At 44.0% G+C, this 13,450-nt stretch overlaps 1 long non-coding RNA gene across 1 annotated transcript; it reads left to right on the forward strand.

Annotated features, from left to right (window-relative positions):
- The first annotated feature begins 177 nt into the window (after positions 1-177).
- On the forward strand, positions 178-5,406 carry LOC139037379 (uncharacterized). Its single transcript, XR_011490153.1, has 2 exons — positions 178-654; positions 5,186-5,406. It is a non-coding gene; the product is annotated as an uncharacterized lncRNA (long non-coding RNA).
- Positions 5,407-13,450: the final 8,044 nt, after the last annotated feature.

The following is a 13,450-nucleotide window of genomic DNA, read 5'->3' on the forward strand; positions in this document are numbered from 1 at the left end:
GTTAAGAGCATTAGCTTTGGGGTCATTCAGTCCTGATTCAGAGTTAGCAGTGTGGCTTGAGTAAGGCATGGAAACTCTCAACCTCAGCTGTGTCATCGGAGCACAGAGCCGCTGTTCCCACCTACCTCACGCTGCCATCCATTGTGAGGAGCAAAGAGACAGGGCATGCCGGGCCCTAACACCGTGCCTGACACAAAGCAGGTGCTTGAGAGATGCTGGCGCCACCGCTGTGGAATCCTCTCCATCATCATGCTCCCATCATCATGCTCCCATCTCCTGCCCCAACAGTTCTAGCACACACAGGTTCTCCCAACATGAGTTCCAGCAGAGTCTTCTTTTCTGAAGTCCTGTAGCTCATGGCAAGCTCTGGGAGCTCCAACTCCTGGAAACTTTCCCAGGAAAATTTGGGATGCAGAGACATGGGATAGAAAACAGATGGCTTCAGTGTTTTGTGGTGTGGACAGTGAAAGGTCAGTTAGCTCTGCGGGAGCGAGCACTGTGCCAAAGGGACCTGGACCATGAGATAAGCATCCTCACTTCTCTAGCCTAACACTCCCCTGTCTCAGACACCCGCTGACTACTCCACCAGGTCCAGGCAGAGCAGCATCAGCTGAGCCCCAGGAGCAGATTATGTCAGCACTCAGATCCAGGAAGGTGAGCCCAGGGACATCATTCCCTGTGACATGTGACATGTGAAAGGTGACACGTTTGTAAGTAGAGACGTGAAGTGGGAGAGTGAGACCACCAAGGGTGACTCCTGCCATTCCCCAGATAACTGGGCCAGAAGTGGGGTATTTACCGAATAAAACAGAACAGATTTTGCCTCCTCTGTGGGTGTTGACCTCATTCTAGTATATAGACTTCCCAAGGTGACTGTTTCAAAATCGCTGTTTATTATAAGAACCAGTATTTTATCCAGATATTTTGAGATAAAATTGTGATGAAATAAGTGCACCCTAGGAAAGGCCTGGTTTCCATATTAGGAAAGTAAATTCTGCCTCCAAGGACATTGGGTAATTACACCCTCGAATGTTTGTACCCTACTAAATATTATAATAACTATGAGAGAACCAGATTCTCTTCCTTTTACTGTGCGTGGGTAGATCTTATCATCAGGATGTCAAGGCTACTGCAATGTTAGTACAGCCTTGATGTCAAACAGGGCCAACCTTGGAAGCCCCCAAAACCATAGCCTGTGGAAATTCAAAGAATTCTCCCCAGGATTTCTGCAAATCCTTCATCTCCCAATGTACTCCTCTCTCTGACTTTCACAAACTTCTCCAACATAAAACATGAAATATTCCAAAGTTCATAGATTTTCATGGAAATTTTGGAGCAGGAACTGGATAACAGGATCACAAATCACAAATGCAAAAATACAAATGACTTCCCAGAGAACACTAAATGTCAAGGTATTCACCTCTGTGGAGCATCCATAGCCTTCACCAACTTTATCAGTCTTCCTAGCTCTTTCCAGCCCTGCCACTCTCTTCTCTGCTCTCCACTTCTCTTTCCTCTTCCACATAAGAAGAAAAAAAATAGTCCTCCCTCTTGTTCATGGCAAAGTTGTCCCCTTTCCATTAATACTTCACCACCTGGAGATACCTGACTCCAGGATCTTGCCCACCTCAATCAGCTTGGAATTTGCCTATACAGAGGTATCTCCATCTAAGACAAAACCTTTTCATCTCCCTACATTGAGTTCATTTCTATTGTTATAATCTAGACCCTTGAAGGATGACTTTCCTGCAACATCAGAGGTGGTGGGTGGATGAGTGAGGAAGGAGGAGACATAGTCCTGAATCAGCATCAACAGAATCAGTGCCTTCATCACTGCCATCATTACATCATCATTACTATCATCCATTTCTTGCCATTTTACACCACATTGTACCATAAGGAGTATTACAGGCATGATATCACTTCAGCCCCACAACAGGCCTATGAGGTAGAAAGAGTATCCCATTTCACTGATGAGGACACTGGTGTGTACTTTGCTGTGGAAGGATCCATGGCTAGCAGAGACAGCAGGCTGTACCAGGAAAGGCTTGTGAACATAACCCTGCCGTGTGGATCAACTGAGAATTTGACTTGCCCTCCCAGGAGGAAAACTAGGTACTGCCAGACTGGGGCAGAGGGGGCAGGAAGGTCTGAACCAGGCAAAGATACGAGTTTGCTTGGGGGTTTTGGCGTGGGGAGAGGTTAGGGGTTTTTTTTGTTTTTGTTTTTTTTTTTTAATGAGAGAAGAAGCCTTCACAGTGTTCTTGGGAGAAGAACAAGATACACAGTTAGATGCTGTATTGGGAAATATGAAGGCTCTGGTCCCATGGAAATAGGGAGCTGGTAGGAAAGGGACCAATGCAAAGCTATGCTGGGTTTCTGGGAAAAGAATCCAGTTATTTTAAACCAGGGTGTTCAAAGGAACCAGGTCTGTGTGCTTGTCAATCACATTAGTTAGTGTATGGTCTGCTACAACTGCTAAGTCGCTTCAGCGGTGTCCAACTCTGTGCAACCCCATAGACGGCAGCCCACCAGGCTCCCCCATCCCTGGGATTCTCCAGGCTAGAACACTGGAGTGGGTTGCCATTTCCTTCTCCAATGCATGAAAGTAAAAAGTGAAAGTGAAGTCGCTCAGTCGTGTCTGACTCTTCAAGACCCCATGGACTACAGCCCACCAGGCTCCTCCATCCATGGGATTCTCCGGGCAAGAGTACTGGAGTGGGGTGCCATTGCCTTCTCCGAGTGTATGGTCAGTGACCTATAGTTTGTAAACATAATTTTTTATAATCTTTGAGTTATTTTTGTGGTTTTTCTCATTTCAATTTTTCTTTTGCTGTCTTTATTATTCTCTTAGATGATGCCAGCCTACTTTATTTGTTATAAGGAAGATATAAAAAGCGGGATTTTTTAATTTATTTTTAAAAATTTTGATGCAATTTTAAAAGCTATTTCCATGTACAGCTATTACAAAATATCGGCTCTATTCCTCTTTTTGTGCAGTACATCCTTGAGCCTGTCTTACCCTCAATAGTTCGGGCCTTGTACTTCCTCACCCTGTATTGCCCCTGCCCCCTCCACTGGTAAGCACTAGTTTGTTCTCTGTGAGTATGTTTCTTTGTTGTAATCACTAGATGGTTGTATTTTTTAGATTCCACCTATAAGTGATATCACACAGTATTTGTCTTCCTGACTTACTTCATTTAGCATCCAAGTACATCCATGTTGCTTCAAAGGGCAAAATTTTTGTTCCTTTTTACAGCTGAGTAGAACACATTTGTACCACATCTTCTTTATCCATTCATCTGTTGGTGGACACTTAGGTTGCTTCCATATCTTGGCTATTGTAAAGAATGCTGCTGTTTGTGGCAGGGGGAGGTTGTGGTGGTGGTGGTTTGGTCTCTCAGCCTTGCCTATAGTCTGCCAGGCTCCTCTGTCCATGGGATTCTCAAGGCATGAATCCTGGAGTGGGTAGCCATTCCCTTCTCCAGAGGATCTCCCCAACCCAGGGATCGAACCCGGGCCTCCTGCATTGGCAGGCAGTTTCTTTACCACTTGAGCCACCTGGGAAACCTGTAAGTTAAGAAGGGGACAACCAAATCTGCTTTATTTCAAGGACAGCTGTGAGGCTCTCAGAGATACCCATTATCATGAAGAAATCAGCTGGACAATAATTTCCAGCCCCTCAACTCCTCGTTGGCCTTTGGCACCAAAAACGTTGCTGTCAACATCTCATGGACAATTGCGGCAGTTTGCTGCATGACTGTCAGAAACCCCTGAGGCAGCAGGGCAGAAAATCCAGGTGATTCACCTAAATGGGCCGAACCCTGGATGGTTAGGAGAAACAGCTTCTTTCCAATCTCTGCTTTGAAGGAAGAGACTTGGCCAAGGGCTGCTTTTACTTTGGCAAATGTCTTGTTTCAGGAAACCCGAAACATTTGTTTCAGTCAACAAATTCCTTTTTAAACACTCAATAGCCTGGCAGTTTCAAGAGAAAATATTTGGGTGGGTAGTTAATATTGTTTCTGAAAAGAAACAAAGGCTGAAATGTCTGTGGTTCAGACACTAGCCAGTGAAACATTAGGACCAGGCATGTTTTGGAAACTTTTCCCACCTGTGGAGGTGAGGAGAGGGGATGGGACATTGGAAGACATCATTGCACACAGGAGCCGGTTCTCCCAGCTCTGCATGTTGCTGTGTTTCCTGCAGGTCATCCGGAGACCAGTCCACCCACCACGAGGAAGGCTCAGGGAAATAGAGATGGATTCTTGCCCCCCAACCCCCACTTCCCTAAGAACTGCCCCAGCCCCCACTCCCCATATTAAATGACCTCACTCCTCTCAGGACAGAGTCTAGAACTCATATTACATCAGAGAAGTTGTCTCCCTCAGAAACTGGAATTGGGTCAGAGGTCCTGGTCAGGTACACGTGGGTGGACCCAAAAAGTCATGTCAATTCAGGGTGAGGGCATGTCATTCCTGAGCGTCACGCACATATAAATGTGGAAATACCTATCTCTTCAATATACTCAAACCCCTGTCAGATGCAAGTCCCATCCATTCTCAGGGATAGAACAGACTAAGGTTTTTCAACAGCCATGTGAAGCTATTTTCCAAGGTCATACAATAATTCTCTAGAAAATCGAACCAGAATTTGGATTTCTTAAATCTAAAGTCAACTTACACCCTATGGATGAAAACTGCTACCTCCGCTGGAAGGCCACACACACACACACATTCAATTACCAGGATAATGCAAATTAAAATCTGACAGTGCTGTGTACTAAGCAACATTGTAACCTGAAAAATTTAGGGCTATCATCAAAACAGCTAGTATTGAGCAGAAAATTACCAGGCCCTGAAATCACTGTAGCTGGCAGACCTTCCAAATTATGTATATTTTAGGTTATGAATGTTACCTTCAGCTCTATTTTTAGCTTTCCACTCCTACAAAAGCATTTGTAAGAACAGAGAAAAATCTCTGTGACAGAATCTATTAAGTGTGAACTGCTCACCCGGTATCTCTGAGGGCAGAAACACTACAGTTTCTCAGATTGCACTTCTTTTATTTTTGGAACGTAATACAAATAGATTTTTAAATTTTCACTTCTTCATAGTAGAACACTTAACACTTTTGTAACATTCCTCAAGGTCTGTAAATGAAATCATTAACACTTCGTCTTTTTCAGGCATGAAGTTGTTGAGAAGTCTGAAGAAACAGGATTTGCTTTTTCCTTGACATCCAAATTCTAAAACCACAGCCAGAATGGTGTTCACAACAAAGTACCAAGCTGGTGGCTTAGATCTTTCTGAGACAGGGGTCCCCAGCCTCCCAGATCTAATGCCTGATGATCTGACGATCTGAGGTGGAGCCGATGTGATAATAATATAAGTAGAAAAGTGAAAGTGACGTCGCTCAGTCGTGTCCGACTCTTTACGAAATAGAGTGTGCAATAAATGTAATAAGGCGTTTGAATCATGCCTAAACCATTCCCCACCCCTCACCCCACCCCAGTTCGTGAAAGACTTGTCTTCCATGAAACTGGTCCCTGGTGTCCAAAAGGTTGGGGACCACTGCTCTAAGAAGTGTGTTGCATTCATATTTCCCAGAAGTGGACAAATCACCCTGGGTCTCCCTAAACCCCACAGTACCCAGGCTGAATGTATCCCTTTCTCTCTAGAAACATCAGCACAGAATGAGTGGAGGTCATCTACCTGAGGAGTTAAGATTCAGGGAGATGAAAAACTGCAAGTAGAAGGTTAAGTGAGGAACAGAAGAAGGTGGGAGCAGGGGCCCATATCCCCGCATGAGGTGGGGCCTGAGAACTGAGGCTCCTCCACCACAGGGCACCTTTCTGGAGGCCAAAACTCCCTCGGGCCTGCAGGGAGGATCAGAACTTTACGCTGCATTTCGAGGGCTTCTTTCCTTGGAGGTTATGAAGAGAGCCCCGTTCAGAGCACAGGGGAGATTGTACTCTGTGAATTTCTCCAAGCTGCAACTGTCACCATCCTTTCTAACCCCTGGGTCACTCACAAGGGTCTAACTAGAGAAGCTAGGGCCTTGATGAAGCCATGATTCACACCCACCCCCTGCCATCGGTCACAAGGGCCATCAGAGAAACTGACCCCCACAGTGGCTCAGAGGAGCTGTCCTGACCCCAGGGCACAGCACACCCCAGGCTACTGTCACAGCAGACGTGCAAAGGGTTTTTTCCAAGCCTTAGCTCAGCTATTGTGGGGCCAACATTCCTCACTTTTCTGAGACTTCAGTTTCTTCATTTGTGAGACAGAGACTATTATAGTATCATCTTCAAACGTGTGGGGATTAAATGGGAAGCAAGCAGCAGATGTGGGTTCAATCCGTGGGTCAGGAAGATCCCCTGGAGAAGGAAATAGCTACCCATTTCAGTATTCTTGTATTCTTGCCTGGAAAATCCCATGAACAGAAGAGCCTGGGGGGGTCCATGGGGTCGCAAAGAGTTGAACATGACTTAGCAACTTAAATACCACCACCTTGAAAGTACTTTGTTAGGTGCAATAAATATGAGGCATTATTATGAATTCATGGGGAAACAGAGGTTCATTGTAATAATTCACACCCAACACATGGTCCTATCTGTTGTTGTTTAGTCACTCAGTCTGTGACCCCATGGACTGTAACCTGCCAGGCTCCTCTGTCCTTGTGATCTTCCAGGCAAGCATACTGGAGTGGGTTGCCATTTCCTTCTCCAGGGGATCTTCCTGACCCGGGGATCAAACTCATGTCTCTTGCATTGGCAGGCAGATTCTTTACCACTAAGCCACCAAGGAAGCCCCACAGTCCTGTTTGTAGGAAGTATTTAATGAATATTTGAGAACAAGGAGGATTATTTTGATTATTTCAAAGTATACTGATCATCACCCACACAAGCTGCAGACCAAGGGTGAAAGAGAATGCAAGTCAGGAAGTGAGGGGAGGGGGCACACCCTCTGACCTCTGGTGGCAGCTGGAGATTCTAGGGGTGGTTTTTGGAGGTACCTGGAAGGAGGTGTCAGCCTGCTATAGGCATTGATGCTTTCTTTCCTTAAAACAAAAAAGTAACGATCTTATCAGGCTTTAGTTTCCAGGCAACCGTGTTCTATTGAGTCCCATGTTTTGGCAGTTCTTTGATGCCTGAGTCATATTTGTGGTGAACTCTATGCAGTAACTCCATGCAAAGGAACAGCTTAGACCCAAATTGAGACTATGGTGGGGTTTCTTAACTCCCTCTGTGCCATGGGCTCATTTGGCAGTCTGGTGAAGTCTGTAGGCCTCTGATAAAAATGTTGTTTCTAGATGTGTTAAAAGTAAATTGCATAGGATTATGAAGGAAACAAATCAAATGTTTTAAAAAGTTGCGATAATGTACTTGCTTCATTATTAGCATAATTAATAGCAAGATTGAGCAGCAGTTCTACTGTAACTATCAAAACTGTGAAAATGATGGGAACAGACAGTAATCCCTGATAGCCCAAGCATCGGGGTGTGATAGAGAGTGTCTGTGGTTTCTGCTGGAGACAGAGTCGAGGGGACGGCTGGCGCGGCTGTGGTTTGTTGCCGTATTTGTAACAGAGGGAAATGCCGGATTTCATTTGGAGGTTGGCAACTTCCTAGGTCCATGAACTTCCTGAAACCTTTTCATAGTCCCCCCTGTTAGGAATCCCTTCTAAGGAAGCAAGCAATTCCAGGTTCTACCCCAGATGTAGCTTTCTCCCCGCTCCTCCATCACTTATTGTCTATCAAGGATGTGTTAACATGAAATCCAAGTGGGGTTCTGTAAGTAGGACCACAGTCATAAGTCTCCACTGGATAAGACTTAGAGAATATTTCCCTCCAGGACAGCAGGACCAACTCATTTATTATTTATTTGCTGGGGCATTAGGAGCCTCTTTTTTTTAATTTTTGTAATTAAAAAAAATTTTTTTAATTGATGTCCAGTTGGTTGGCAATGTTGTATTTGTCTAGGAGCCTCTTGTAGGCAGAGCCTCAGGAAGCTACGGTGGTGGTGGAGTGTGGGAACATCACAACAGGAATTAACACAGATGACGAGAGGATTTGAAGCAGAATAGATACACGTGTATGCATGGTTGAGTCCGTTTGCTGTTCACTGGAAACTATTACAACTTTGTTAACTGGCAATACCCCAATACAAAATAAAAAATTAAAAGAAAAAAAGAAGATGAGTGGATGACAGCGGGAGAGGAGGACAGACTGCTGAGGGAAAGACACATGTCTGAACCAAGAGCACTTTTAACCCACACCAAGCGCCACCTTGCTCTGATTCTGAGCAGAGCATTCTCAAGAAACACAAAATGTTTGTTAAATTACTACCCCTAAGATCAGAAGAGTAATTTATGGAGCTTCTGAGAGAGGATGAGCAAAGCAGAGGTGGGGAACGAGACCAGGGCGCTGTCCATTGTATGGCCATGAGCCCTCTACTCCAAAACCTACAGTAGAATTCTATTAAAACTCACCAAATTGTTGGTACAGATGGATTTCCACTGGAAACCAGTGAAGGGACCAAGTTTTATACCAAGGATAATGTGACATTATATGAATGAAGGAGGCAGATGGACAGGGAGGCGTTGACTAGCGTCTGGATCATATTCCAGTAAATGATTGACCAATTGACCAATGTAGACAAGGCACCCCAAACCCAGATGTAGCTTTCTCCCTGCTCCTCCAACCCCTATTGACTATCAAGGATGTATTAAAGTGAAAGTCAAGTGGGGCTCTGTATATAGGACCACAGTCATAAGTCTTCATTGGATAAAATTCACTTTGCTACTTTGAACTGAGTCTGTTTTTTCATTCACCTCCAGATTAGGTAAATCATCCATGCAGACAGCACAGCTCTGATGACTGGCTTGGATCCAGGTTTTCAACCCTGTGCATTAAGAGTCCAAGTGGAATTTCACACCTACTGGCTCCATCATTTGTAACTGTCCTCATTTGGGGAGGCATGAATTTTCAGCTAGACTGAAAACAAGATGTACAGTCCTCTGGAAACCTCCATCTCACCAAAATTATAATTAAAAAATACAATAGGAAAAATAAGCTTTTCATTGATAAGACTTGACAGATGCTAGATAAGCACTCCACATACTCAGCTCAAGTTTGTTAATTAACACAGACTTTGCTCATTACATTAAGTTAAAATACTGCAAAAGCAAGCAGGGTATGTATTAGAGCTTTTTAGAGAAATAGAACCAATTAAATATTGATATAGTGATTTGTTCTAAGGAATTGATTCACACAGTTGTGGAAACTGAAAAGTCTCAAGATCTGTGGTCAGTGAGCTGCAGATCCAGGACTGCTGAAGGTGTGAGTTCCAGCCCAAGACTGGTAGACTGGAGACCTGGAAGAGCCCATGTTTGAGTTCAAGTCCAAAGACAGGAAAAACTTTGAGTCTCAGCTCAAGACACCCAGGTAAGGGACTTCCCCCTAGTGGTTCAGAGGTTGAGAATCCACCTTCTAATGCACGGGACACGGGCTTGATCCTTGGTCTGGGAACTAAGATCGGCCGTTCCTCGGGGCAGCTAAGGCTGTGTGCAGCAACTACTGAGCCCCAGTGCTGCAACTAAGATCCTGCAGGCCACAGCTAAGACCTGATACAGTCAAAAATTAATTAATTTTCTTTTTTTTAAAGACAGGCAGGAGGAGTCCTGCTCACTCAGACTTTTGTTCTTCTCAGGCCTTCACTGGGTTGGATGGGCTCATCCACATGCAGGAGGGCAACCTGCTTCACTCCATCTATGGACTCAAAAGTTCATCTTGTCCAAAAACATCCTCACAGACACACCCAGAATAATGTTTGACCAAATGTATGGACACCTCATGGCCCATCAAGTCAGCACATAAAATTAACCATCACTGAGAACAATGTATTCCAATTACATGCGGTGAAAACACAGGCGAAGCAGATCCATTCTGTAAACAGTCAGGAGAGGGGCTGCTGCGGGGGGCTTCTGGTTAGCGGCAGTGTCTTACTTCCTGAGTTGATGGTGGTTACACAGGTATCTCATGTTGCGAACATTTGCTGAACTGTAGACGGGATTTATATCCTTTTCTGAATGTATGTTATACTCCAATTCCATAGGCTTTAAAGAGAAGGTGGGAGGCGGGTACTTGGTCTACTGGGAACATCTGTTGAAATGTTCTAGGAGATAGTGAAAGTCGCTCAGTCCTGTCTCACCCTTTGCAACCCCAAGGACTATACAGTGCATGGAATCATCCAGGCCAGAATACTGGAGTGGGTAGCCTTTCCTTCTCCAGGGGATCTTCCCAACCCAGAGATCGAACTCAGGTTTTCTGCATTGCAGGCATATTCTTTACCAGCTGAGCCACAGGGAAAGCCCAAAAATATTAGAGTGGGCAGCCTATTCCTTCTCCAGTGAATCTTCTCAACCCAGGAATCAAACCAGGGTCTCCTGCATTGAAGGTGGATTCCTTACTAACTGAGATATCAGGGAAGCCCAATACTATCAGGGAAGTATTATCTCTGGGAGAAAGCACGTATTCTTGGCTGGTATCTTTCAGCCTCTCAGATTCCTGGATGGGGAACAGAATCCAACAGTCCCTGCTTTGATTCCCTTAAATTAAAGCCCAGTTGTGTTGAGGAGCATCTCTTTTGCCTCACGTGGAGTTCCTGACAGGAAGGACAAGGCACCCCTTGGCCAGGGGACCCTCACGCTACTGCCAAAAATGCAGGACCCAGTTCAGTCATCTGAGGCCACAGCTGCAAAATCTAGGCAAAACTGACCACACTGAGTTGACATCATGCAGCCAAGCTTTCTTCCATTTTTGTTTCTCTCCTGGCCCCGCCCACCCCCACCCACCCCCTACCCCCCCCCACCTCGGCCCCGGAGTCTCCTTCTGAACATTCTTGCTTTGAAATTTCTGGGCAGAAAGAAACTGATTTAAAACCCGATTCGTATCTGTCTCTGGGGAAAGCCACAGCACAAATGAGCTTTGGATTATTTTTTTGACGGCATATTATCCAGAGAAATTTTTTTTTTCCTCTTAATTCTTCCAAGTGCATATTCTTTGAGACTCAAATCCAGAGGCACCCAGGGAGATAAAAAATTGACTGGTTAGGTTAACCAAGGCAGAGAGCCAAGCTAAATTGCTTGGCCTCCAAATTAAAATGCTGGCCTGAATCAAGTGCCTTGTTAAAATTCTTAAATTGAGTTTCTCTCTTCACTTGGTAGAGTATTTACTTACACATCATGTCAGTGCTGGGAAAAGTCTAACCTGGTGTGGGACTGTACAGTCACCCATGAACTGACTGTTCTTCGGCACATTATTTAACTTCTCTGAGGCTGTTTCCTCGAAGTTGAGTGTTGTGGGGTGGATTTTAAATATACAAAGTGCTGAAGTCATTATAGTTACTCTGATGACTGATGTATATTCATCATTGTTATTGTTATTTCAGCATCCTGAGAAGTCCAATGTGGGTCTGGCCTAAGAAGTCAAGGTAGTTTGAGGTAGCCATTTCTTTCTCCAGAGGATCTTCCCAACCAAGGGATTGATCCCAGGTATCATGCATTGCAGGCAGATTCTTTATCATCTGAACCACCAGGGAAGCCCAAATAGAAGATAAACCCTTTTATTCTTCACGAAGTTTGTAACTTTCCATTCAACAGCATTTAAATAGAATCTAAACAAGGTTCAAGTCATCAATAGGTCTTGAATCTACCAGATTAGAGTATTTTCAATTAGGTATGCTTGTCTTCAATAAAATAGAATAAATGAAATGTATTTTAAATAGCTTTATTATGCCTGGCTTGTTACTTGTATTATATTTGATTGAATCTTTTGATGACTTGAGTGAAGGTAGGAGAGTAGTGCACTTAATTACATTTTGATGAACTTACAGATTTTTAAATCTTGATAATCATAATTCACAACGACAAAAATAATTCAAAAATACATAATAAATGTACTTAAGAATTGACAGTGAATTAACAGTGAAGAAATTTGGGGTGGGGGATCCCAATTTAATCTTTCTCCTAACCTTAGAAAAATTAATTTCTTACATAGTAGGTTACAAAGTATAATAATAACAGTACTGACGCTGATTTTAACAAGCATTTTAAAGTTGTGGTTACTGGAGAATATAATGAGGTTCTTCTCCCAGCAGGAACTAGAGAAAGTTTGTCTTCCTCAAATTATCATGTCAGATAAATCCAAGGTATGGGCTGAAAAGAAAATAATTATGTAACCCCTCTGCTTCAACATATCTCTTTTTTTAGGGAACATAAACTATTAGTAAAATACGAGAGAGAATTTTAATATGTGAGTCATAGCCTATGAATCACGGTAACACATCAAAAGGCTCTGATTGGGAAAAACTGAATTATATTCCTATTCTCACACTAAAATAATAACCCTCTTCTCTTCCCACAGGGCCAGGGAAAAACATGGTTTTTCAGTAGTGAACTTTAACTTCTTTTCTTTATTTCTTCCCAGTTTGATTTTTATGGGGATCCAGTCTAGGATGGCTGGCTCCTTGAAGACTTACATTATTTAGGGCCCTTTTCCACCCAGCATGTAATTCACACTCACTCTCCCTCCATCTCAAATTTCTTGCCCTCATTTGCTGTTATTTCTACAAAGATAAAACACTAGGTGATTTTTTTTTTTTTTTAGCTTCAAAGTATTTTTACAATTATCTCATTGGATCATCTCAGCAACTTTGTAGAAAAATATAAGTGATTCCCCATTTCTGCAGACCAGGAAACTTAAGCATGAGAGGTTAAGTGACTTCCCAAGGCCCAAGCCCCATAGTACCAAGTAAAGTAAATAAAGTCCCTCATCATCTTGATGGACTACAGGCTGCACGGTTGTCATGGCAGGCAGAAGGAGTGATGGATGGTGGGTTGCTAACAGACACAGTCAGGGCACGGAGACTTTCCTTCATGGCAAAGAGCACAGAAACTTACAGACATGGCTGCATGGTGCAGGAGACAAGAAGACAAGGCAGAGAGAGGAGCTCTGGGCTCCCAGGCCCTGGACCTCCTCCCCTCCTGTCTAATTACAGCATGTCAGGCCCTTGACCTTGTCATTACCTACCGCTGCATCCTGTCTGTAGCTCACTCTCAGACTGCTCTCCTCTCCGCCCCACTAACTCTGTCAATATCCCAGTTCCAGCAACCCCACGACCCCAGAAACCTACCATCCTACAACCTACAGACCTCCCTGCTCCCAGTTTTTTCATGTCCTCTCCTCTCTCCTTGTTCACCAGCTTCTGTAACTATTCACTATGATCACTCGCTCATGCCTTCCACTGCTTTGCTCCTCTCTTAATTTAAGGCCTTCTGATGAAATCATGACTGTGGTTAATCTAACTCTCCACCTGCTCTGGGCCTGCCCCTCCCAATGGCTGGACAAAAGCACCCAGTCACGCTCTCTAGTCACCCTTTAAATTTGTGAT

Source organism: Odocoileus virginianus, chromosome 11, assembly GCF_023699985.2.
Source record: "Odocoileus virginianus isolate 20LAN1187 ecotype Illinois chromosome 11, Ovbor_1.2, whole genome shotgun sequence".
Lineage (NCBI taxonomy): Eukaryota > Metazoa > Chordata > Mammalia > Artiodactyla > Cervidae > Odocoileus > Odocoileus virginianus.